Source organism: Dermacentor albipictus, unplaced genomic scaffold (assembly GCF_038994185.2).
Source record: "Dermacentor albipictus isolate Rhodes 1998 colony unplaced genomic scaffold, USDA_Dalb.pri_finalv2 scaffold_29, whole genome shotgun sequence".
In the NCBI taxonomy this organism is placed as follows: Eukaryota; Metazoa; Arthropoda; class Arachnida; order Ixodida; family Ixodidae; genus Dermacentor; species Dermacentor albipictus.
Genome location: NW_027225583.1, coordinates 2,036,406 through 2,063,948, shown reverse-complemented (window position 1 = coordinate 2,063,948; position 27,543 = coordinate 2,036,406). Strand labels below are relative to the sequence as shown.

General features: G+C 46.4%; 1 long non-coding RNA gene across 2 annotated transcripts in view; it reads left to right on the top strand.

Annotated features, from left to right (window-relative positions):
- Positions 1 to 1,207: 1,207 nt before the first annotated feature.
- Positions 1,208 to 27,543, top strand: part of LOC139052684 (uncharacterized) — a 1,258,229-nt gene continuing 1,231,893 nt past the window's right edge. For both annotated transcript variants that reach the window (XR_011510010.1, XR_011510011.1), the window contains exons 1-2: positions 1,208 to 1,262; positions 11,540 to 11,620. This is a non-coding gene — a long non-coding RNA (uncharacterized lncRNA). The remainder of the gene's footprint in view (positions 1,263 to 11,539; positions 11,621 to 27,543) is intronic.

Sequence of the window (27,543 nt, the reverse complement as noted above, 5' to 3'; positions counted from 1 at the left end):
AGAAAGGCATAGCGTGTCAACGTTTGCAGCTACAAACGCCCCTTGAAGCAGTGGCGGTTCCTGCTGTTCTCCTAAACAAACTTATCACTGTGTGCTTGCTCTACATACCACACCATTACAAATTAACTAAACATGAATTTCAGTCCTTCATAGATGAATTGCCAGAACCTTATATTGTTCTTGGCGATTTAAATGCACAAAACTTCCTGTCTTGTCGAACAGTTCCTTTTTTCTTCTGGTGCGTGTCTGTTTAATAAGAAGGAACACACATATTACTTTCTTGCAAACAGAAGCTATTCTTCCATAGATCTTAGCATAGTCTCCTCGTCTGTACTGCCTGAACATGAATGGGAAGTTACCGACAACCCTTACGGCAGCGACCACTCCCCTATACTGCTAAGATCACCGAGAGAAAACGAATATCCACCACACGCTCCTAGGTGGATGATTGAGACAGCTGATTGGGAGAAATTTCGATCTCTTACTAGTATCTCATGGGCTAACCTGTCTTCGTTAGGAATTGATGCTGCAGTTGAGTTCTTTACAGCATTAATAATAGATGTCACATCTAAATGGTATCAGAAGTAAAAGGCTTGGCCTGCGAATGGCGTGTCCCGTGGTGGAACGACGATTGTAGGATCGCTCGTGAAAAACAGAACAGGGCGTTGGGGTTGCTACGTGCTTCTCCCACTGCGGAGAACCTTAGCAACTTTAAAAAAGTAAAATCCCAAGGCAGGCGATGCCGCTGACAGGCCAGACGAGAAAGTTGGCAGAAGTTTCTATCGAGTATTAACTCGTTCAGAGATGAGGCAAAACCCTGGAACAAGGTCAATAGGATAAGAGGGCGGCAAGCATATCCACTCGCTTTGATAAACACAGAAGGCGATACTCTACAAGATTAGGCGGACTCACTTGGGGAGCACGTTCAGAGCGTGTCAAGTGCCAACCATTACTCGCAATTCTTTCTGAAATATAAACAAATAGAAGAATGTAAGCAAATCATAAGAAAATGTCAACAGAATGAACCGCACAACTGTCCTTTTAGTATTGCCGTGTTGAGAGCTGCCTTGAGCGTATGCAAGAGCTCTGCACCGGGATCTGACAGAATCATTTATGAAATGATCAAAAACTTACATAAAGGCACCCAATTTACACTAGTCACAATTTTCAACACCATTTGGGCTGCAGGATACCTCCCGACTGCATGGAAAGAAGCCATTGTGATCCCGGTTTTGAAACAAGGCAAAGATCCTTCCTCAGTGGTAAGTTGCCGCCCGATAGCCCTGACAAGTTGCCTTTGTAAGGTATTTGAAAAAATGATCACTCGCCGTCTCGTACACTTCCTAGAGTCCAGTAAAATGCTTGACCCCTTTCAATGTGGTTTTCGGGAAGGGCGATCCACAACCGACAATCTTGTGCGCATCGAAGTGAGCATTCGCGATGCCTTCGTGCACAAGAAACTTTCTTATCTGTATTTCTGGATATGGAAAAAGCGTACGACACAACCTGGCGGTACGGAATCCTGCGCGATCTTTCCGCCCTAGGTATCCGCGGCAATATGTTAATTACTATAGAGAGCTACCTAGAGAACCGTACATTTCGAGTGAACATAGGCCCTGCACTTTCGCGTACATTTATGCAGGAAACTAGGGTACCCCAGGGTGGCGTACTCAGCTGCATGCTCTTCATCGTAAAGATGAACACGCTTCGTGCATCTTTACCACCAGCTGTTTTCTATTCCGTCCACGTAGACGATATACAAATAGCTTTCAAATCCTTCAACCTCACAGTCTGTGAGAGACAGGTACAGCATGGTTTGAACATGGTGTCACAGTGGGCAGAGAAAAACGGATTTAAAATCAATCCTCTCAAGAGTTCTTGTGTGTATATTGTGTGAGACAGAGACGTTACTACTGAGCCACGAGTTCGATGCTTCAAAGCGGTACAAAAGCGCCTCTAGTGAACGCGGTGTTGCCTTAGAAACGAGCTGTTCCTAAGGCTCAGGCGTGCGTCGCTTGCTCAGGCGCACATTTCGTTGCCGCGCCGAACGCTGCGTTGCTCGACGCTCACCGCGTCCGATGCGGGGCGCGTAGTCGCTGCGCCGTAGGCCATTGTCTTACACCCCTTCGCCGGTCGACGGGAACGCTGTCGCATTCCACTCTTGAAGGCAAAGCTTAAGAGGAAGCTTTAGCTCGAGCCCAACTCCGACGCGGCCTATTCAAGTACATGTAAAATGCAAAAACGTTTTTCTGAGATAACCCCTGGACCGATTTTAATGAAGTTTGTTGCATTTGAGAGAGAAAGTTAAATTCTAGTGACTGTCGGAAGCGGAATATCGATTTAGGTCCTGGATCTAGTGAAAAAAATTTGCAAATATTCGGAAGTTCGACAAAAATAGAAGAACGAAGTTTAGAAATTCATAACTCTGCATCAAAATTAGATATCGCGGTTCTGTAAACGGCATCGATTAGACCATTGAAAGCGGACAAATTTCATATGTCATTTTATATCTTACATGAATTTGTTACGTTGTTTACAAAGGTTCTGCAAAAGCTGTATTTCCATAATACTAAATTTTTTTAGATTCGTGTATAGCATATCAATTTTGTGCGCTTTAGATGTACTATTAGAGGCAATTAAAAGAATTGTAGTATCATTTTTGTTATAGCGTTGCAGAGTTGTAAACTTGATAGTTTCTTTTTTTGAAAATTTTTGATATTTGTCAATTTTTAATAAAACATTAGGGACCTAAATCAAAAATTCAAAACCAGCAGTCACTAGATTTTACGTTTCTCATTTGAAAGCAACAAACCTCGTCAAATTTGGTGCAATGGTTGCCGAGAAAAACGAATTCTCCTTTCACATGTATTTAAATAGGAGCACCAGAGCTAAAGCTTCCTCTTAAGCGTCCGCTTTTTTTTTTAAGTTTCGACGGCCTATCGCGAGAGACGTACGAGGCGTTCATGAAATTCCCACAAGAGGGCTGGTGGGATTTTTATAAGAGAGATATGTATATGCTTTATACGCTGTCATGTCTATCATTTAATGGTGCATAAGGCGCTATTTGAATAAATACCTGTTTGCGATTAGCGAACTGGCATTCCTTGCCGAATGGAGCCAAACGTCGCATGTTCTTTACCTAAAGGCTACGCTATTCAGCCACGCCAAATGGCCTGCTTGACTGCAGAGTTGCCTTCTAATGGGTGCTTCAAATTTTATGCGGAGCATACAGCGCAAGCAGAATTGTAATGACTTTTGTCAATAGCTTGGGCCTTTTCATTAAAACAACATAAAAAGATATTTTGACGTTACGTTTGAATGCACTTAACAGACAGGTATGGTGCGTTGCCTTAAGCATTGTGGCGTTTCGTTCTCTTCGAGATTCGCCAACGTACAGCAGTAGCAGAAGCTACACTTCAACTGCAGCTGCAGTTTCTAAGGCTGAACGGTGCCAAATAAAGCGAGATATGTTCAGCTTGACACGTTAAAAATAGGATCAAGTAAAAAAAAAACCCTGTTTCGATTGGCTGAAGCAAACAAGCCGATAGTAAGGTTTTGCGTTGCACCTGAGATCCTCATGCTGTGTTCTAACATTAGGTGAGGGCGACTTGGCTCGAGACAGCAAGTCGTGCAACCACCAATTCGCAGAATAAATGGAGTCGCGCAGCGTTTAGACCAGGCATCTCGCAAAACCCGCAGAGGTTTTTCAGGCGATGCGCCTCGGTGGTGCATGAGACGAGACCGCTGGAAAACCGTTGGCACTCGTCAGCGCCAAAGGAAACAAGTAAATGTAAGTACCTTGATATTTGGCTCTCCAGTAGCAACGCTGTAGATCCGACTAAGCGGAGCGTGAGGGTGCGGTCCACGGCGGAAGGAATGCTCAACACTCGCGGGCAAATGTCTGTCACTATGCAGGAAAAACTAGAGGCAAATCATGCCCAACTGAAAATGCTCCTGAAAATATTCGCGCGTTCTAGTACCCGTTAGTTTAAAACTGGGAAGAGAAAACGAACAATTATTAGCAATGGTCAAATAAGCCAGCACATGCCACTGATTGTAAAGGTTCATTTATTTTGCGGCTCATCCCCTGCGCGTTTGAGCAAACGCGAAATCTCCGTGTTTAAAAGCTTCGTCGATCGAGCGTCTGTTACAGGCAACCAAAAGTGCTGTCAAACGCTGCCGGACTTCTTGGCGCGGTAACACACTTGCAGCAGCCAGGCGCCCGTAGCTTTCCCTTGATGGCTGCAGAAAGTTTTCAACGAATATAGGAAGGAGCGTGACGTGACAATCTTGAAGCCTAGTCATAAAAATAATATAAAGGAGACGTAGGCCTGAGTCACGAGATTGCAAGCGGTAAATTCTACTAGGCTTGCTTCGTTTGCATCTGCGGCCGGCATTTAGGAGCAGTCTGTTACGTCTCAAAACGACAAAGGGCCTTAAACGATTACTACACGGGAACCCCAGCCATTCATAAGCGCCAATCACCAAGTCAGCGTGGCGTTGATACCTTTTTTGACGAGTCCGCAAAAGGTCCATCTACTTGTAGCTTACAGCCTGAACTATTGATGAAAAAGGGCCAACGTCAAATGGTACCGAAGACCAGCGCCGACCTTGGCTACCCAGTTTGCCATACGGTCACCTCTTCCATACCTTCGAAAGTGGAGAGCGACGGAACGATACCTTATCATGGGTGGGATATTGGTACAGATTCAATGGCTGTGATTGGCCTCCACAGAGTCATCACATTCCCTAGTCGAGTCGCGTATGGAATATGACGCTATTAACAGCGGAAACCTTTCGTGCAGTGTCGCTGACGTGTCTTGATGTGAAATGATACATAAAATATGCTCCTGCATGTAGTGGGCTTCTGCAACTACAGCCAGTGTCACTCATGTAAAAAGAAAAAAAACCTATTTACTTCATGACTACTACCAGGCGTATTCCTCGATGGGCTTGGTGGATTCGTGGCCTAAACGCCACCTCCAGCCGCAACAAGGCGCACGTGACCGGCAGGCAGAAAGCATGCTGAGGATATTGCAGGTTCAAGCCTGTGACGTAGTCGGGTCTTTGTTATGTCAGTCAGGTAAAGCACCGAAGCACCACAAATTACATAGGTGCGCCTGGTAGTTCAAAGTGCAAGACAGCGGCACCAAAATATCAAGCATATACACACCGCCGTTTACGGTGCACAACAGCTGGTTTTACCAAGCACGCGACCATGCTCGGGCATTCTGGATGGGCCTTTAGGTGAGAGCGCCGGCAACTCCACTAAACGTTGGGGTGTTAAGCGCAAATGATCGATGATTTTAGCAATTTTGTCTTCATGGATCACGCAGATTAGGAATTCTCAAGGTTACAAGGCAACGCACGTGAAACGAAGAACGACGTGCGTAGTAGCAGAAAAGCAATCGTTACTTTCCACGTGCTTCCAAGGATGTGACTGCAGGCGCCACTGATGAGTACCACGTACCAAACAATCTCGAATGTTCCAGCAATTATGTGGACAGAATCCTGCACACGAGGCAATGGGCATGCTCGAGGCCCGGAGAGCGGGAGGGGCGCCGTCTGAGAAGGTTCTTTTGCCGAGGCTAGCGGAATCACGTGTCACTCCCTCTTAGTTATATTTCCCCTGCCTACATGCTGTGGGAAACCACGTCCGTCGTCAGTCGTGGCCAAGCGCACTGCACGTCTTTTGCGTCCGTCTAGACCTTCTAACCCTAAACACCGACTAGCCATACATAAAAGCCGACGCACTTGATCCGCTGCGCAGATTTTCGACGATCGCATACTCTGCTCACACCTATCGTTGTGCTTGAGTGGTACTGCTTTTGGAACTCGTCGCTCCACCTGCAGCGTGCCGCACGGGGCAGATAGTCCGCGCCATGAAATATATCGCGAAGTGAAAACACGTATAGAAGTGTGCCCAAATTTTGCATTAGGAAGTATCGTAATAATCGGGGAATTTGTTCATTTTTTTATGCTAGAATTTCCCGGTTCATTCAGATTATAATTTCTTCACGATAATATTATGAATATGCGGCTTCATATTTTCTTTTGTAATTCGCCTGAATACTAGTTTCTTAATCGTTAAATATTTTAATGCGTATATTTATCAGACAACCTCTCTCCGTGATCTCCTATCACCTTCGTCTTGTGCGAGGTGATTGCATCTTACGCGTGGAAATTCCCTAAGTTCTTCACACCGGCTAATTTCTTGCCGCCCTAAAACTGCGTTTCCTTCGTTAAGCAACCGTTCCTTAACTCCAATGGTCCACCATTTATATGTCGCACGCGTTACTTGGACTGCCTAGCTGCGTCTTTTCATCTTATTGTCGACAAGAACAACGTTACGCCTGATATAGCTCGATTGCTCGGAGACGACATTGTCGCACAGTGGCCATGAATAGACCTTTGTTGCTTTAACTTCTGAGACTACTCTGCTGATATACGTGAAGGCAGTCATTTACCATCCCAAGAGTGCTATAAGGTGTTACATTTTTCCTTGTTCCTCTACCTTAAGTGAAAAGGTCTCAATTATTTACCTTTGACTTGCGCTAAAACATCACTAAACGGAAGTCAAGTTAAAGAAGAGCGCACCAACAAGTAAAGAAGCAACAGGAACTCTTAGAATTGTGGACTAATGCGTAAGCATTGTTTGGCTGGCCTATGAGTTCGGTTTTGCGTAGTTTTGCTTAGTTGTGCTTACTTCATTCACCGATATCTACCCATGGCAATATCTACCCATGGCGTATCCGGTGGCGAAGAATGCTGAGGCTTTAGTAAACAATTGTCAGAATTTTCTCGCCCCATCCGGCCTCTTCAATGCAATCGTACGAATTGAGCCCGAACACCGGGAACGAGCGCTCCTCGACGGAGCACCACCGAAATCTTCACACAGACCCCCACACGCCTGCCTGCACACACACACAAAGTCAAACAGAAACCGAGATCGAATGAAGCCCGGCATGCGATAATAAACCGGCTGAACAGAAAAACACCCCAGGCAAATCTGCCCGCAAAAAGACAAGTAAATGAGAGACATCTTCACAGCCACGAAGCGCAGAATTCCTACTGGCTAGAAAAATTACCAAAATACATGTGAGCTACGCCTCCCTTCTGAAAACCTACACAATCTGCACAGAGAAAAATATAATCCCTAAAGGTCTAACACTGAAGGCTGTACCAGCTCTAGGAACACTCGCACCACACCATCGTGCAAACTGGCAAACAACATTGCACAATGCCTCACTTCCACTTTTGAATATCCTCAAGGAACACGGCGAAGAACAAATCGAAACTTTTAGCCACAGACTTCGGAACATAACCCTGACACCAGATGAGAAGAGGGATTAAGAACATTACGACGAAAAACAGTCTAGAAAATTGGTTCAAAAACAAAGGAAAAAAGCAAACTTTAATCAAAAAACCACCTTGCAGCCAAAAAGCCCCCACACGCCGACAAGAGGGACCTCAAGTTTAGAAGTATCAGACGTTAACGAAACTTCCACAAAACTAAACCACTCCAATGTTATAGACATTTCAAAAACATTAGGTAGAAAATAAATTGACGTACTCAGCAAGGGCCTAAACTTTTGTCCCATGAACAACACAATAAATAAATTCGAGCTTCACAAGGACCTCTCAGAATTCTGCCGACGAATGCGTATCCGACACTTTTTCGCAGACACACCAGACGCCGGGACGACACCACTTAGAGCCCAATGCACTTGGACTCCCGAACCAGAACAACCCATTAAACTTGACATATGCCTTAAAACTGTCACTAAAGAAATGATAGGTCAATCCAAGAAATCTAAGCGACCTAAAGACATAAGTGCGTCGGAGAGTGATATCATTTCAAATCTTAGTTGCCGGAATGATATTGTTATTAAGGAAGCAGTTAAAGGTGGAAGTATAGTTATTTGGCCAGTAGAAAAATACAAGCATGAGACTTACAGACAACTAAACAAACCAGACCATTACCGCAAACTAGATAATGTTCCGACATTTACTACACAATGACAATTACCAAGAGGCTGAAATCACTTTTGGCTGATGAATTGATAACACCGTCAGAATACAAATTTCTTAAGCCAAGCTACAAAACTGCCGGGCATTTTTACCTCCTTTCAGAAATTCATAGAATTCCATCCACTGAACTATACACTGCTATTATCCCAGGCCGTCCGATAGTATCAAACAACAACATCCCGACAGAGAGCATCTCCACATTCCTTAAACACTACCTGGGTGACTTGCCAAAAGCACTTCCGTCATTTGTACAAGATATGCCCCACCTGCTCAGAATTATAGAGGACATTAATACTAAAGGCACATTACCCTAAAACACAATTCTCGCAACAGCAGACGTCATGGCGCTGTACACCAACATTCCAATCCCTGATGGTTTATCTTTGATAAAAGAAACGCTGTCTAAACACAATGCACAACACTCTACTGAAGTCTACTTGTCTCTCCTTGAATTAGTTCTAACACATAACTACTTCGAATTCCAGGAGAGTTACTACCTACAGATACATGGTACAAGCATGGGTACGCCTTTTGCATCAACCTACGCGAACATATTTATGGGGATTCTAGAAACAGATTTCCTATCGCGTTGCACTGCCAAGCCCCACACATACCTACGATACATAGACGACATACTCATAATATGGGGACATGGTCAAGACAGTCTAGATAAATATGTAGCATTTCTAAGCTCTGTTTACCAAACAATAATATTCACAACAGAATCCTCAACTGGGCGCATAAACTTTCTGGACACAACCATACACATTGACAGTGAGGAGCTAAAGACAACGCTGTATAGGAAACCTTTCGACTAACAACAGTACCTATAATAGACCAGCCACCATCCGAGACATTGCAAACAAGGCATCTTTAAAGGCCAAGCCACACTACTACGTCGCATTTGCGTTGCAAACCAAGACAACATAAATACCCTCGACCACCTTAAAGAAACCCTATCAAAGAGGAACAACCCAAACAGTGACCTTAAAGAAGCCTACACTGCTGCAACCAAATTTGATCAAGCCGAGCTCATCAAGCCCCGCCCGAGGATCACAAGAACATCGCCTCTTCTTACTACTAAATTCTCAAACGCACGCCCAAACGTGAACAACATCCTCAGTATATACTACCCAATTCTCACCAGCAACCAGAAACTTAAGATTTTTCCCGACCCTCCCAGAGTAGCCTACAGACGGAACACTAATTTTAAAGATGTTCTTGTGCATGCCAAACTAAAGACAAAGAGGAAGCTTGGAACCAATCCCTGTGGCCGCCCCAGGTGCTCTACATGCAAACATATTCAATCTACTACTACAGTAAAAAGTACAGCGTCGAATTACGCACACAAGATAACTTCCGCTTTCACCTGCACATCAAGCAACATAGTCTACTGTCTAGAATGCGCCGCTTGTAGCAAACAATACATAGGTGAGACTGGACAACAAATTCATACAAGACTCAACGGTCACCGCGCGTACACAAAACACAATTTACCCAAAGCAGTAGCCAGCCACATTAATGAACATGGTCATATATTTGACGAAGCAATGCTCTATATACTACGAACTAATTTCCGTCCCCCTCGCGAAAGGAAGTATACGGAATTGTACCTCATACACCAGTTTAATTTCCTACACCCGACGGGAATTAATTTGGCACGCGGCAACTTGGAATCTTTAAAAGCGGTAACTTCAATCTGATATTCTCCTGTCATCAACCAAGACACAAAACACATTATGCCACCAGCTAACCTTAATTCTTAACCTCACCTACTCTTTCATACCGGAAAAAAAATTTTTCCTGCCTACTACTCTATTTAATATACTCCTTCAGGTTTTACGCGTATATCAACTGTGTGAAGCCCTTCTCCTATGTACACTTGCCCCCGCCCGCTTCTCCGCACGTCACCCTCCTGTTTGTTATTCTGTTTTCGCCCCCCCCCCCTTCTCTTTTCCCTTCTTTTTTTATTACATATATTTTTTTAAACCCCCTCACAAACACATTCCCAAGTCAATATGCCTTTTTCGGCGCCTAAATCCAGAGTATCGCCATTTCTGCATGCCGCCGTAACTACACCTACGTTGAGCGACTGGTGCAATGCCCCTTGAAAGACCATGCCACTGCCTTTCAGTCACCCCATACATGGCACCGCAGGTTCCTCGCCGCCATCCTAACTATTTCAGAATTACTCCACGTATTGCTACTATGCTCCTCAAGTCACCCTTTCAAGTCATTTTTTTGGTTATTTATTTTTTTGTCTTTTGTGTTACTCGCGCACTGACCACCTGACCGGCTCTTCTCGTGCCACGGGAGCATGCCGCCAGCGATATCGCTGAATGCTTCCTATCCTCTCGCATCCCCAACATGCTCCGAGGCCCCACTACTTCTTAAAATTTTATTTTTCTCTTTCTTGTTCTTTCGGTCTCCCCCTTTTTTTCTGTCTTGGGGTCGCCCTGGCTTCTCCCCCCCCCCTTTTTTTGGTCGCTGCCTTTATTTCTTTTCTCTTCCCACCACGCTCCCACTCTCCCGTTCTTGTCACCCCTTCTTGGGAACAAAGCTCACAGACGTCGGACGACAGCGCTCGTTTCCCCTGAAGTCTCTCTCTTTAAAACCAGCCCCCAGCGACAACACCCGCGCGTGACGTCACTGCACTAACCCTTTAAAGCTAACATGCCAAGGATGACGAGGCCGCCTTTGACGAAGATAGGTGCTCCTATCGAAACGCTGGCCAGCCTTTCTGAGGCACCTTATCCCTGTTTTAAAACTTTACACCACAATGCTTTCTGTATTGCCTCATGCATCAATTACGCTTTCACAGCTGGCTTACTATTTGAAATTTTCGTAGCCTTAGAGGGCCGGTTTAAGGCAAAATCCTAAACGCAAGCCAATGTTTTTGCATACCTCTCGGTAACAGCTCTATGCAATATAGGTTGTTTTGTTCAGCTTTGCTGGCGCCACCTTTCATATAGTTATTGACTGCTCTTGTCCATTGCCGTGTCGTAATGACTGCAATGGCTATCTTTAGTGATTGCATGTATGTAGTTTAATATTGTCCTATTTCAGGACATGTCATGCAGGGCACAAATTTTTTTATGCGAGGTGTTATCTACTGCTCTTCAGTGTATTGAAATCTGACATGTCTAGCATATTGCGTTGTATTACCATGTGTTTTTATTAAGGCAAGCTTTTAGTATTTCCAAGGTAAAAACTAGCTGCTTGTCTCTGAAGAACTCGCGTTCTTTATTAGGATCTTTTTTGCATTCATTGCATTTTTCGTTCCCGAGAGCACCTTCTATATAAGATATACATTTAATTGACGGTCAAAAGGATATTGAACACGCCTGCACGTTGAACTAGATGGCAAGGGCGTTAAGGATGTTGAAAATGGAATGCATTATCCTCGAGACTTTATGGCCTCTGGAGACGTTAAAATACTTTTCAGTAGAATTTAGTGGCATGTTACCCACCATCCTGCTACATGACACTACACTCATCTTTTTTTAAGGTTTCGAGGGCCTGTTGCCAGAAGCACACTAGGCGTTCTTGAAATGTCCGCAAGATGGCTGGTAGGGCTCCTGTTAGACAGGTAGGTATTTGTTATATTTTCTGTTTTGTCCATCCTTTGGGGATGCATTACACGTTAGTTCACATCAGAAGCTTTCTTTAGAAGTTTATTTCAGCAAATGACATGAACCATTTGAGCTAAGATGGCATATGCAAGGTATTATTGAACGAAATTATTGTCGATGGTGCCAAAGACACATTGTGGTCACTTAAAGGCTACTTTACTCAGCCCGTAAAGATTTCCTGGGTGTCTGTATGTTTTTGTCTAAAGGCTGCTTGAAATTTTCCGCGAAGCTTCCCACACAAGTAAATTTCGAAAGTCACCCGTCAGTAGCGGGCGCCCTTTAATTAAAACAAAAAGGAAGAGAAAAACTTTCCTCCTGACCCTTTCGTACACGTAGGTGAAACCTGTCTTGCGCTCCAGTAAACATTGTGCCGTTTCGTGGCCTCCGAAATTCGACAGCGTACGGCAAGCACAGTAGCTACACTTCTTCGACTCCATCTCGAATTTCTGCGGCTTAACGTTGCAGTAAGAAGCGATATATGCCAAGCTTTACACATAAAAAAAAGAACCAAGTAAAATAGGGAGAACCGCTGCTTGGTTTGTGTGAAGCATTGAGCGAGATAGTAAGGTTATGCGTTCTCCTTGAGATCCTCACGCCGTGTTCCAACAAAAGGTGCGGGCGACATGGCGAGAGACAGCAGGCCCTACAACTGCTGTTGCGGAGAATGAATGGAGTTGTGAAACGTTGTGACTAGGCATGTCACAACGCTGGCGCGATGATGAACGCCGGCAGTGGTTTTGGCTGGGTTGCATCTCGGTAGTGCAAGAACGAGGGAAAAGGCGCCGAACGAAAACAATAGATATAATTAGCTTGAGCTTTACTATCTTTTCCCCTCAGACGAGTGCATGCGTTGCGGTGCGTCACGCACACTTATCCTCAACAGAAACGCAAATCTACTTGCGTGCGGCACTCGTGAAGCGGGCGACAGACGAACGCTGTAGTGGCAACACAGTAGAGCCGAATGCGCTCCATGGCGGATGGAATACACTGGTAGCATGGAGGAAGGAGAACACGAGGAGGGAGCGACGCATGACAATGTTGAAGCCCAGTCATCAAACGTTTAGAGGAATGGGATAATGGGAAATGGGCATTCACGTGATAGGCAAGCGGTAGCTTTAGTCAGCTCGCTTTGGTTGCGTTTGCTGCACCGGTTTTGGAATGCGCTCACACAGTCAGCGTGGAAAACGCACGCCGAGATTGAGCGAAGGAATTCAAGTATCTGAAGTGGTCTAGTCTGTGTTATGTCAGTCAGGTAAGGCACCGAACCACCACACATTATGTCGACGCTTCTCGTCGTTTAAGTAGCAGACAGGCGCCAATGCTGTATTGAACGAAGGCGTCGGGGAATTAACCGGTATTGTGCCCAACAACCTGCCACAACGACCTAAGGGACGACCGGTAGCGCTTCGGGCCGGTTTCAAGTATACTAGGAAATTAATCGCACTGCAAACGCGTGAAGGGAACCAAGCCGCCCTTCCAATGGCGATTGTTCGCGTCAGTGGGCATCTTCTGGGAAACAATATAATGTCATTCGCTCCGCAAACATGTGCAGGCATTCAAGTGAGCGTCTTGGCTCCGCAACGACCGCGTTTCTGTCTGAAAAAAATTGTCCCATCTTGCGCCCAGCGATGGAATGGCGAGGCGGGGACCCGAACCATATTTGAGGTCCACTGTTATGGCAGACGATCCCAGTGGATGCTGTCGTTCGCCGCAATGCCTTGTGCCTCTCAACAGAGCGGCGTTGGCACGTCTACACGGCGCAAGGACGTCGCTCCACACAATCTTAGAAAAGAGTGCATGTAAACATCAATGAGAGGCGACGACTTCTGCCTTTACGGTGTAGGGTAATGCCATTTATTTATTTCGCAACGAAGGACGCACAACAAAAACTTTTGCTTAGCAAACACGTGACAAATACCAATCCCGCGAAAGATCTTTTCTCATCCTGCGGAAAAAAATTAGCAAGACAATAGCAATGACAAGACAATAGACAATGGCATCGCAAATGGAGCCAACAAGCCGTCTCCGCCACCCTAAAGGCAACGTTACACAGCCCCCAAAGATACCCTGCCTATGTGCCGGATATTTTTTCTGACGGCTCTTGAAATCTTCTGCGAAGCGCGCTGCGCAAGTAGATCTGTGAAGCCACCTGCCTATAGTTTTGGCACTTTCTCCTAAGAAAAGAAAAAAGATAACCTTATTGTCGCGACTCTTCGCTACACATGGCCGCAACCTGTCATGCGTTGCTGTAAGCGTTGTGTCGTTTTTGTGAGCTCCGAGATCCGCATACATAGGACAGCAGCAAGAGCTACACTTCAACTGCAGCTCGAGTTATTGAGGCAGAATGATGCCGTACGAGGCGAGATATCGCCAGATTTTCAGAGAGAAAAAAAGAGATAATGAATCAAGTAAAAAATTAAATAACAGCCGTTTCGCTTGGGAGAACATTGAAAGCGATAGCAGAGTTACGCGTAGCGCTTGAGACTCTCACGCAGCGTTCTAACAGTAGGTGAGGGCGACATGGCAAGACAGAGCAGGTCGTACAGCTGCTTTTGCGCAGTATGAATGCAGTCGCGTAGCGTTGTGACAAGGCGTGCCATAACGGTTGTCAGTGCCAAAGGAAATAATTAGATGTACTAGCTTCTAATTCACAATCCCTTTCACAGACACCAGTATATGCATTACCGCGCGTCATGGATAGTTTGCCTGCACAGAAACGCACATTTATTTGCATGCGAAGCTCGTGCCAACTGCGAAGGATGAACGCTGTAGCGGCAACACTGTAGAGCCGACTTTAAGGAGCGTGAGGGTGCGGTTCATGCCTGAAGGAATACACAAGGGGGAGCGGCACATGATACGCTTGAAGCCTAGTCATAGAAAAGAATATAGAGGAGAAATTGGCCCTTGTCACGTGATAGGCAAGCGGTATATTCTTGTCGGCTAGCTTTGGTTGCGTCAGCTGCGGGGATTTGATCAGAGGCGCAAATGTCAGGCGGGACAAACGCACTCTCAGGTTTGTGGAGGTTCAAGCTTGCGACAAAGTCGAGTCTTTGTTATGGGAGTCAGGTAACGCACCAAGCCATGACACGTTACGCAGGTGCGTGTGGTGATTCAAGGTGCAAGACAGCGGTGGGAAAAAGCAAGAAAATAAGCGCCGCATCTTTGGGTGCACGACAGCTGATTTCACCAAACACCTGGCAACGCTCGGGAATTTTGTATGGTATTCGAGTTGAGAGTGCTAGCTACTCCACAATCACTGATGCATTTAAAAATTCTGGCGAAATGGGTGAGGCGCCCAAGGCTTTCTCCTGATTTCAAGGCAACGCATTTGCAGCAAAGGACCACGCGCGTGGTAGCAGGAAACCACCCTTTACTTTTCACGTGCCTCCAGGGTTACCACGTACCAGACCATCTCGAATAGACCAGCAACCATGTGGGCAGAATCCTACACAAGAGGCAACGGACGCGTACAAGGCCCGAGTACTGTGCTCGGAAGTTGGCTTCCGAGGCTAGCAGAATCACGTGATGCTCCGTCTGTTTTTTTTTCCTTCCTCCCTGGTGCAAGACGCCGGCTCCATCGTATTTTGAGGCGGTGTGCAGTGTACGTCTCTCGCGTCCCTCGAGACCTTCTAACACTAAACATCACGACTTGCGCATGCGCGGTCGAAAGCGTCACCGCATGGCGGCGTCGGCGCCGAGGGCGACAACGGGTTTGCAGCATTCATGTGGTTGCTATTGCAATAAATCATGGACATGATGCAGCTGAAGAAGAAGCAAGTATCATACATAACAGCGGACAGCTGGCAAAGGTTTGTACCGCGCATTCGAGTATTAAATGTACAAACAAAACAATGTGACGTCACTATCAACCGTTTGAGAACACAGTTATGAGGCGCCCGTTCGTATAGCGATCGCCGCAGCGTTGTCCATCGTAACCGACTGAACGAGTAAAGCGTAAGATGCAAGCGAACGGGGAGCGCAGCGGGAGATGAAAGCAGAGAGCGCGAGGAGGAAAGCGGAGGAGGAGAGTATGGCGAAAGGGCGAGGAGGAAAGCATAGTGCCGCACCAGACTGCGAAATGGCGCCCTAGCATTGTTATCTGATCGTATGTGCGACTCGAATTGTGTAGCACTTACTGGAAGCCACGGGGGCACCAACGATTACACTGCAACCTTTGACAAGCCGCGAAAATAGCCGACGCGCTTGACCTGCAGACCAGATTTTCGACGATCACCAAAGCTATGTTCGCCGGTGTTGTTTTGCTTTAGCGTAAGCTGTTTTGCAACGCTTCACTTCATTTATAAAGTGCCGCACGAGGCATATTGGCCGCACCAGCCAGTATAGCACGAAATGAACGTACGTACAGTTCTTCCAGTTTATTGATATTGTGGTTTCTTCGAAATTAAATTAAGAAGATAGTACTTGGTTATTTAGCCCTCGTCGAAGAGCAAGAGCAGTTCTTTTACTGACCAGCGATTTTCATGCGTAATATTTCTCAGATTACCTCTCCCAATGACCTCCAATCACCCCTGCTTTGGGCGAGCTGATTGCATCTTACGCCAGCAAATTTCCAAATCTCATCACGCCGTGGTTGATTACAACCTGGTTTCAGCAAGTGACCCCCTTGGATCGTCTTTAAGGACGTTCGACGCCTAAAAAGAATTACATGTCTTCTGTATTGCCTGATGCATCGATTACGCTATTACCGCTGGGTTACTAGTTCAAATTTCCCTAGCCCTCAAGTGGTGGTTATAGGAAATGATCAGAATCAGGAGCGAATTAAAATATACCGAGCACGGACACCGATCCCGCGTTCACGGAAATTCTTTCACAAGTGGTTTGCTGTGAAATGATTATGCATACCTCCCGATAACTGCTGTATACAAAATAGGTTGTTTTGCTTATCTTTGCTAAAGCACTGCTTTCCACATAGTCATTGACTGCTGCAGTTCACTGAAGCACTGCTTTCCACATAGTCATAGACTGCTGTAGTTCACTGCTCTGAAGAAATGACTCTAATAGCTCTATTCAGTGTTTGCATGTAGTACGTTGTTTAATATTCTCATCTCTTTTACGAGTCCGGCAGCGCACACAATTTTTTAGGCAAAATGGTCTCTATAGCATTACCGAGTTATGAAGTTTTTCATCTATAGCACCGCACGCCGTTTCAACTTGGCAAGTTGTTTTCAAATTTTCTATTTAAAGATTAGGTGCTCACCTCCTTAAACGTCGTGCTCCTTTCTTTTTTTGCAATAATGGAATATTTTGCTTCAGCGAGCACCTTCTAAGGAGCTAACACAATGAACTCGCAGTCAATAGGACAATAAACATCCAATGCGCGTTGGACGAAATCACAATGGCTTTACGGATGCTGAAAATGAAGTGATTATTCGGGAAATCTAAAGGCTTGCTGAGAGCTCAAAAGGCTTTTGAGCAGAATTTAGAAGCATGTTTCCCACCATGCGAGTACACGACGCTCCTGTTTTTTTTTAAGGTTTCGATGGGCTCTGACGAGAAGCATACCGTTGAAGGAATGCCCACATTTGGGCTGGCGGGACTTTTATCAGAGAGAAATGTATAGATTACGTAGGATGTGATGACCATCATTTAGTGGTGCATTATACGTTAATAACACAAGATACTGAAGATTCCGGGCCGTTGATTGCGCATGGAGCCAAAGCTCGCAAATTCTTCACTTAAAGGCTAAGTCACACAGCCACAACAGAGGTCCTGCTTAACAGCAGGCTATCTTTCTAACGGGTGTTTAAATTTTATAAGTAGTAAGTGGCGCAGGCAGAATTGCAATGCCTCGCGACAATAGAATAGGCCTTTTTGACGTGACTCTTGGATGCGCATAACAGATACTTATTATGCGTTGCCGTAAGCATTGTGGCGTTTTGTTGTCTCCGAGATTCGCCAACATGCGGCAGTACCAGAAGCTACACTTCTTCAACTGCAGCTGAAGTCATTGAGGCTGAACGGTGCCAAACAAAGTGAAATATCCGCAGCTTTACAAGTTGGAAAGTAGAATAAAGTAAAAGAAGACAACCGCTGTTTCGCTTCGGTGAACCATTCAAAGCGATAGCAAGGTTATGCGTTGCACCTTAGATCCTCGCGCTGTGTTCTCACATTAGGTGAGGACCATATGGCTTGACACAGCAGGTCGTGCAACTGCAGTTGCGCAGATTGATTGGAGTCGTGCAGCGTTGAGACGAGGCGTGTCACAACGCTGGCGCGATGATGAACGCCAGCAGTGGTGTTGCACGCGTTGCGCCTCGGTGGTGCATGAGACGAGACCGATGGAAAACCGTTGGCACTTGTCAGCGCCAAAGGAAACAAGTAAATGTGAGCATCTTGACATTTTGCTCTCCAGTGGCAACGCTGTAGATCCAACTGAACGGAGCCTGAGGACGTGGTCCATGGCGGAAGGAATGCACAACACTCGCGGGCAACTGTCTGTGGCTATGCGGGAAAAACTACAGAGGCAAACCGTACCCAACTGAGAACGCTTTTGAAAAGAGTCGGGCGTTTTAATCCACGTTACATTAGACTCGGGTAGAGAAAACCTTAACACTTTATTAGCAACAGTTAAATAAGACAGTACACGCCAGTGATTCTAATGGTTCATTTATTTTGCGGCTCCTCCCTGCCACCTATATCGCGCAAACGCGATGTCTCAGCGCATGGAAGCTGCGTCGATTGAGCGTCTGTTACAGGCAACCAAACGTGCTGTCAAACGCTGCCGGACTGCTTGGCGCTGTCACACGCGTGCAGCAATGACGCGTCCCTAGCTTTCCCTTGAGAGCCGAAGAAAGTTTTCAGGGAGCGTTGCGTGACAATCTTGACGCCTAGTGATAAAAAGAATATAGAGAAGCAGTAGGCCTCAGCCACGTGATAGGCAAAGGGTAGATACTGGTCGGCTTGCTTTGGTTGCATCTGTGTCCGGCAGTTAGGAACAGACTGTTACGCTCTCAACACGACAAAGGGCCTTAATTACACATAGCATGAGGCTGCCCCACCCATTCATCAGTGCGCATCTCGAAGTCAACGCTGGGTTGACAGCTTCTCTTGACGAGTCCCCAAAAGGCCCCTCTACTTGTCCCTGACAGCCTGAACCAATCATGAAAAGGGCCAACGTCGAATTGCACCGGAGACCGGCGCGGACCTTGGATACCCAGGTTGCTATACGATCACCTATTCCATACCATCGATCGTGGAGGGCGGCGGAACGATACGATATCATGGGCGGTATATTGCGACGTATTCGACGGCTTTTATTGGCAGCGATAGTTATCACATTCCCTAGTCGAGTGGCGTAGGAAAGACCACGCTATTAAAGGTGGAAAGCTATCATGCAGTGGAACTGTCGTGTCTTGATGTCAACTCATACGTTTAATATGCTGCTGCATGGAGTGGGCTTCCGCATGTGCAGCCAATGTCACTAATGTAAGCAAAAAACCTTTTTCATTCATGCCTACTACCGTGCATATTCGTCGATGGGCTTGGTGGTGTTAGATATGGGGCCATTTCCTGAGGCTACTACGAGTTCCCCAGACCACATAGATTCGCACCACTGCTAAGTAAGGTATGCAGAAACACGGATGCCACATTCCTGAGGCACGACAAGTACAAACAACTTGGCGGTCCTACTTCGTGTGCCGCCGGGGGAGTTATTCACTGCTTGACTCTTCCAGAAAGCGAGGGGATAGCCTGGCACTGTTGCAAGGAAAGTGGGTCCCGAAGCAGGACGATTGTGATGTACCGGGAAGGCCTGGCAGCGTAGCCCCCATGCGCTCATTGTGCCAAGGCGTTGCAAGCCAGCGAGGCAAGACCACTTCTGCCCGCCTTGGTCCGCCGTCGCTCCACCTGGCTCTTTTGACGGCGCGTAAGTCAGCAAGGCAAGATCGCAGGGGGACCAAGCGGCGACTCTCTTCACCGGATATGACACCATTGCACGGGCGCCTACCATTGGCCGAAAATGGCGTCATCTGAGCGGACTCTCCCATTGGCCGAACATGACGCGTCTTCCAGACATCGAAGGGCTTAAAAGTGAGACCGGGAGCAGCAAGAGGATTCCTGGAGCATTCCCTGATTCACCTCTCTCGAACTTCTTGCTGTGGGCCGCAGCGTCCGAGTTGCTGCCGGCCCGTAATGAATGTACGACCGTTCATTGACGTCTCACTGTAAATAATGTAAAATAAACTCCCAAGTGTTTTCATCCCGAAGTCCGTCCCCAACTCCTACAACTGGTGACAGCGGTAGGATCGCCTCCAATTCCTACAACTGGTTGGCAGCGGTGAGACCACCTCCAAATGCAACAGCTGGTGGCAGCGCTACGGATCAACCTTCGTCGAGAGAAATCCAGAGGAACCTGGAACAGCGAGCCTTTGAAAAGAGCGTTCGTCCAAGGGAGTCGCAAGGAACCGCGAAGAGCGAAGAAGAGAGAGCCTTCTTCGAAAGAGGTCCTAAGAAGCTGGGAGTAGCGAAGAAGAGCGAGCCTTCGAACCAGGGAGTCCTGAGGAACCGGGAACAGCGGACCGATGAACCAGATGGCAGGTTGCTGCAACCGTGAGTGAACCCATGGTTTTTTTCTTTTTGATTCGCAAGACTCAAGTGTTGTGTGTTCATTTTGATAGTTCTGGGAATCGGGAATTTGTTGCATTGTGTGTTTGCACAAATTTATTAAGGAAAACAGTTCTAACCACCTCTCGGGGCAGCTGCCATGGATCTTAGAAGGTTGAGGAGGTTAGACTTGTTGGTGTGCGATGACTTGGGAGTTGAGGCGGACGAACAGATGAAAACACCAGCTATCATAAAGGCAATTCAAGATAGTGGCAATGAAGATAAAAGCATTGAGCTTGCTTGGGAGGTTGTACGAGAACCATGGGAGCGTGAGCGTCAAGAACGTGAGAACGAACGTGAACGTGAGTATCAGGAACGTAAGCGTGAGCAAAAATATGAGAGAGAAGACAGCATTGTTAAAACAGATACAGTATTGTGATCAGTTAATGGCACAGAGACGACGCCTGTCTGAAAATTCTGTAGTCAGTACAAAGCACAAGAATGAGGAAGTGTCTAGCGAATTTTCGCCAAAATCCGACGAGAAGAGTACTGCCTGTGACGTTGGCTGCACATTGATAAGTGAAGGGAAAAGCTAGCTGCTAACGATGCCTTAGTGGCAACAGAGGCCGTTAAAGGCCGCAGGGAGAGCGACGAGGTGCTGTGCCAACAGATGACTGTCAGACAGCTAGGCCAGCTGCGAACAAATTGGCACAGTTACCACGCGTGTGCGTCGCTTGTAATGTTAGTGAAGTTGCTAGCGAAGAAAAGGGTACTGTTGACCCGACAGACACGAGCACCCATGTCGAGTCCGATAGGCGTGCCGAAGTGATGTGCGAGCTGGACGATGCAGTTGAGAGTAGTTCTCGGGATGGCGAGCTCCGTAGTTCACGAGAGAACAACTGCATTGTTCAGGGATCGGTGCAGCTCTCCGCCAGTCTAGATAGCCTAGATAGGGATGATTTAATTAGGAATCATTCGGACTGTGCGCGTGAGACAGCGATCGAGACCGACGGGCTGTGTGTCGATGCATAGCGTGAGCGGGGCAATGCAGTAGAGGACAGTTCGCAAGAGTGCGAGTTGCATAACTCAAGTAAAGCCTGCTGCATTGTGCCAGAGTCGGTTGAGCTGTCCGCCAGTCGAGGCAGAGAGAGTGTTGATTTAAATGAGAATCAATCAGACTGTGCGGGTAAGAGACCGATCCGGGCCGATGAGATGTGTAGCTGCCAGCACGAGGCGCCAGAAGGCGACGTGAAAGGGAATTCCAAGAGAAAGCGCCGCAGAAAGAAGCGCCCTAAAGATAGGAATGGGGTGACTAATGTAGCGCCGCTAAAGACGGCGAGAGACCCAAATGGGCAGGGCACGAGGAGAAGAAAGGTGCGGTCGTCACTGACGATGTTGACGCATCCTAAACGTTCGAGCCACAGGTCAAAAGGAGACCGTGAAGCGTGTTCTGCACGGACGCGGACGAAGGGCATGGGGCTGTTAAACTCCTCGTCGTTCCGTAGTTATTTTCGAAGCTCAGCGTGCAGTACAAAGAAGCGCAAGGTGGCAAGACGAGACCAGGTGGCGAGTAGCGACGCGGTCAATCGAGTTTGTGAGGAAAGAGGGGCGCGAGAACGCAAATTGGCGGGAGACTGTAACGTCTTGCGGGACCTGATAGTGAGTCAGCCCTTTTGTTGTTCCTCGGTAGCCAGAGTAGCTTTCGGACCGCAGCCACCTGGAGTACGACTGAAAAGTATGAGTCAGACATAAGCGTTTGGAAAGGGAGGCCAAGAGGCTTCCGTAGAAATGAAGTGTTTTGTTTTTTTATTTTTGAGCACTCGGATAGTTTTCGCTATTTAAGACTAGAGTTTTTTTCAGTATTTAAGGTATGAGCTTTGTTTGTGTTTTATTTGAGAAGCTCGAGATTTCAAAGACGCGTTTTTTTGTAAACATGTAGTATCGCAAGGTGTTCATTAATAAGGAGATAGGCTTTCTTTTTGTGTGTGTGAGTAACCTGACGGTCAAGGTTATCGTTGAGAGGCCTACGGTAAAGCGCGTGTGTTTTAGTTAACCTTCTTTTTTTTATTTTCTAAGGCTAACCGCGTGGGTTTTCAGTGAGTGCATGATTTGCACTAAGCGTTCTTAGTACCTTTAGCGCGGGTCCTGTGTGGACGGAAGGAAGCAGATTTATGACTGGGTTGCTCGTGTGTGTTGAGGGCAGCCGCATTCTGACTTCTTTAGTGAGCGTGCGTAGAACGAGCTATTAGCAGACGCATTTTTTTAAGGGTTCTGCGGAGTGCGTAAGCTACGCAAATTAAGTTCTCGTTTAAGGTACGTGTCCTGTATGGACTAGAGAAAGACACGCTAGTAGGCATAATGAAAAGTTTGCCTACGACGCAAGTACGCGTTCCGATTAGTGACCACAAGGCTAGCGCGCTTGTGATTACGTACTTGTGAAGTGGACCGGACTGTTCAGTGGCACCAATACGTGCGATAAGTACGCCACTGCGATAGGTTGAAAACATGCTGTTCGTGTAGTTAGGCCACTTAAGTTATGTTCGGCTGTGTTCATTGTTTGTTTACAACGGCAGCGACCCATTGTTTTGCTACAACAATAGCACTCTGGTCTTGTCGGCATTCGGGGAGAAATGGATAGCGGTTTGGAAAGGTGGTTGGAACTGCGTTGTCAAAATTGAGGAAATAAAAGATCAGGGTTCATTTTGACTCAGTAATAGCCTGGTGAGTCAGGGGGGAAGAGCCTGCGCTTACACGTGGTGCAGCGCTGTGTTGTTTTGTTTGTTTGACGTATGTTCTCCAGGGCCTAGGATCCCGAAGTTCGTCAAACGAGGCTCGACACCAGTACCTTGCAGGTTCTTTCAGTGTTCCTCATGGCCAGTGAATTGAGTTCACCGCTCATTCCGAACTTCCAGGGCGAGGACGAGCTGTTTGCTATGGGGCCGTTTCCTGAGGCTACATCGAGTTCCCCAGACCGCATCGAATCGCACCACTGCTAAGTAAGGAAAGCAGAAACGCGGATGCCACATTCTTGTGGCACGACAAGTGCAAACAAGTTGGCGGCCCCCACTTCGTGTGCCACCGGAGAGCTATTCACTGCTTGACTCTTCTAGAAAGCGAGGGGATAGCCTGGCACTGTTGCAAGGAAAGTGGGTCCCGAAGCAGGATGGCTGTGATGTACCGGGAAAACCTGGCAGCGTAGCCCCCATGCGCCCATTGTGCCAAGGTGTTGCAAGCCAGCGAGGCAACACCAATTCTGCCCGCCTTGGTCCACCGTCGCCCCACCTGGCTCTTGTGACGGCGCGTAAGTCGGCAAGGCAAGACCGCAGGGGGACCAAGCGGCGACTCTTTTCGCCGGGTATGACACCATTGCACGGGCGCCTAGAATTGCCCGAAAATGGCGTCATCTGAGTGGACTCTCCCATTGGCCGAACATGATGCGTCTTCCAGACATCGAAGGGCTTAAAAGAGAGACCGGGAGCAGCAAGAGGATTCCTGGAGCATTCCCTGATTCACCTCTCTCGAACTGCTTGCCGCGGGCCGCAGCGCCCGAGTTGCTGCCGGCCCGTAATGACTGTACGACTGTTTTTTAGAGCGCAGCTCTTTGGCGTCCGTTCCTGGGTTTCGCGTCGTCGTCGGCGTTGTCGTCGGCGTTGTCGTCGGCGTTGTCGGCGTTGTCGTCGGCGTTGTCGGCGTTGTCGTCGGCCTCGTAACCAGCTCGCCGACGAATCTGCTGCTCCGCCGCCGCGCATGCGCGCTGTCGGCTCTCCGGGCGAGGGAGGATGATGGAAGGGAGGAGGAGAGACTGTGGAGGAGGGCTGGCTACACAAATGGCTCTTTGGCGTCCGTTCCTGGGTTTCGCGTCGTCGTCGGCCTCGTAACCAGCTCGCCGACGAATCTGTTCCGCCGCCGCGCATGCGCGCTGTCGGCTCTCCGGGCGAGGGAGGATGATGGAAGGGAGGAGGAGAGACTGTGGAGGAGGGCTGGCTACACAAATGGCTATTTGGCGTCCGTTCCTGGGTTTCGCGTCGGCGTTGTCGTCGGCCTCGTAACCAGCTCCGCCCCCCTTTCATCCCCCCAGCGCTAGCAGCGACCGACTGATACCGCTTTCGTGAGTCCGCTACCGCACTCACGAAAGACGTCGTGCACTTCCTGCAACTCGCATTAACCGTCCATCGATCCACACCGATGTTAGTAGTGGGGGACTTTAATGTTGACATAAAGACAAACAGCAATTTCCTAACACTTATGCGGGAGAACATCCCGTTCCTCTCGCTCGTAACGCGTCCCACGGCTGTGACAACCTCGCGAGGCACTTGTATAGATCTCGTCTTTGAGAATCAAGCATTGGTGTACCAAGTCGAACATATATCAGTCTATTTCTCCGACCACGAAGCTTCCTTCATGACTGTCAAGAACTGTTAGTGCAGTCTTTGTTAAAGGAATACGTGTGAAAAAAAAAATTCTGTGATAGCGCATACATGTGTTGCTCGATTTCTTTGCCTCAATCTATCGAAAAGGTGAAACAGCTTATTTGCTGCGCTCAAATTTCGCATTAGGAAGTAACGTAATCGTCGGTAATTTTTTTTTCATTTATTTACCCTAAAGGCCCAGCTTGGGCATTACATAGGGGGGGGGGAGAACAATTGATATACAATATAAATTGATATACAATATACATTGTAAGTCGACTATCTTTATATGAAGTAGTACATGCTATACAACCTTTACATCTCTTCCAATTCGACAACATCATACGCCAATAATTATTAAATTATACAAACAATAATATGACATCTGAAGAAAGGCAGGAAGAAATGTTAATGTTATTAATTCACGAATGTTTCATTAAGTGCTTGTTTGAATATAATATGGTCAGTTATTTCAGCTATATTACTTGGGAGATGATTCCATTCCGAAATGGCTAAGTGCAGACATGAAAACTGCAATAGTTTAGTACGTGCAAATGGTTGTTCGACCTTAAATTCGTGATCCATTCGTGAGAATTTTCTTTTGGCTGGGAAGATGTGTGCCTGAGAGAATATATTTGGGTTATGAAAAAGCTGGTGGAAGAATGTTAGCCGAGATATGTTTCTTCTAGTCTGCAATGGTACGAGTCCTAGGTCATGTTTTATTTTGCTGATACTTGAATGTTGTGAATAGTTACCTGTAATAAATCGCGCTGCCTTGTTCTGAAAAGATTCTAATTTGTTAATAAGATGCGTTTGGTGCGGGTTCCATATAAATGAGACATACTCAATCTTTGAACGAAGTACGGTGGTATATGCAAGAAGTTTAGTATCACTATTAGCCTGACGAAGCGTTTGACGAATGAAGCCAAGAAATTTGCATGCAGCGGAAACAATACAATCCACGTGATTATGCCAAGACAAAGTCGGAGAAAGATGAACACCTAGATATTTAAATGATTCTGTAGTTTCTAGAGCCTCGCCATTAAGAAAGTATGTGTGTTTCGTAATTTCACTACAAGTAGTAAATCTCATAAGTTTAGTTTTCGAGGTATTTACGCTGATTTGCCAGTCTGAGCACCATCTTTCAATCCTGTTCAAGTCATTTTGTAACTTATCACAATCACCCTTACATTTTAATGGCCGATACAGAACGCAATCGTCGGCATATAACCGGATTTCTGAGTCTATACCGTGATGAATATCATTTATATAAATTAAAAATGGAGTGGGTCCCAAAACGGAACCTTGAGGCACACCGGACTGAACAGTTTGAAATGAAGAACGGACATTATTGATTACGACAGCTTGTCGTCTGTTACTTAAATATTCTTTAACCCAGTTTGTTACTTTATCGTCAACATTAATCAGTTTCATTTTATATATGAGGCGGTTATGAGCCACACGGTCAAAGGCTTTAGCGAAATCTATAAATATGGCGTTAGTTTGTGTAAGTTCGGGAAGGTTAAGGTGAATGTCTGTAGTTAGTTCAAGAAGCTGGGATTCACATGACCTACCTCGTTGAAAACCATGCTGGTTTGCAAAGAGAATGTGGTTGCTAGCCATGTACTGCATGATTTGAGAAGATAATACGTGTTCAAATAGTTTGCCTACAACAGACATAAGGGATACAGGCCTATAGTTTGTTAGCTTGTTTTTGTCGCCGGTTTTATATATTGGTATGACATGTGCCAATTTCCAGTCGTCTGGAATTTCGGCGGTGTCGAGAGACTGTTGAAACAATAGTGTAAGTACAAGAGCAGAATAGTGCTACGTCATTTTTAGTAGCTTAGTACAAATACCATCAGGACCCTGACTAGAAAACGAAGGTAAACGCTCAATAGCTTTCACAATACCGTCACTTGTCACAGTTATACATTCCATAAAGGGAGAACTATCAGAAAAATGTCTCGACTTATCTAGGGGCTTTTCGTCACTAAATACACTACAAAAGAATAAATTAAACCGTTCAGCAACATCCATGACATCAATTGCAGCACCAGACTCAGTGTCAAAAACAGGTAACTCTTTTGTAGGTGCGGGAGAAATGACTCTCCAAAATTTTTTTGGATCTGTTTTTAGAAATTGCGAAATATCCTGGTTGAAAAACTTATATTTGGCAGCCTCAATATGTAATGCACATTCTTTAGAAAATGATAAATATTCTGACCTACCTTCAACAGATTTTGCGCTTCTTGCCTTTCGAAACAAACGTTTCTTTTTATTCAGATATCGCTTAATCTCGCGAGTAAACCATGGCTTGTCTGCTGTTTCGTTGATACATTTTTTTGGAATGTATTTCTCCCGGAGTCTTAACAACTCGTCACGAAAGCGAATCCAGTTAACTTGCAGCGAACAGTTTTCATACGTTTGCATGAACGACAGGTAAAATTGAAAAAGCTCAGAGTTGAAGCTTTCGGGATCTGCTTTAGAATAGTCATAAATCTTCTTTTTTTGTCGCGGTGTCTTCACAGTCTGCGTTTTAAAGGTACAATGTATGACACGATGGTCACTGACATACTCTAGTACATCCACGGTAGCACGTTCGGGTTGTGTTGTTAGAAGCAGATCAAGAATAGCATTGTTCCGCGTAGGGATTTTGACAAGTTGAGACAACTGAAAATATTCTAAAAGGTCAACAAAATCTGCACAATCGCGTGTCTGGCGCGTGCTAGAGATTTTTAAAGCAGACCACTCTATGCTTGGAAAGTTAGAATCGCCGGCCAAGATTATGGGAGTGTTATTGTATTCGGATTGGATGTAGCCTAATACAGATTGCAGTTCCTCAGAAAAATGTTGTAGAAAGTCAGGTGGCCTATAGCATGCTTCAATAACCAAAGTTACAGCTGGTA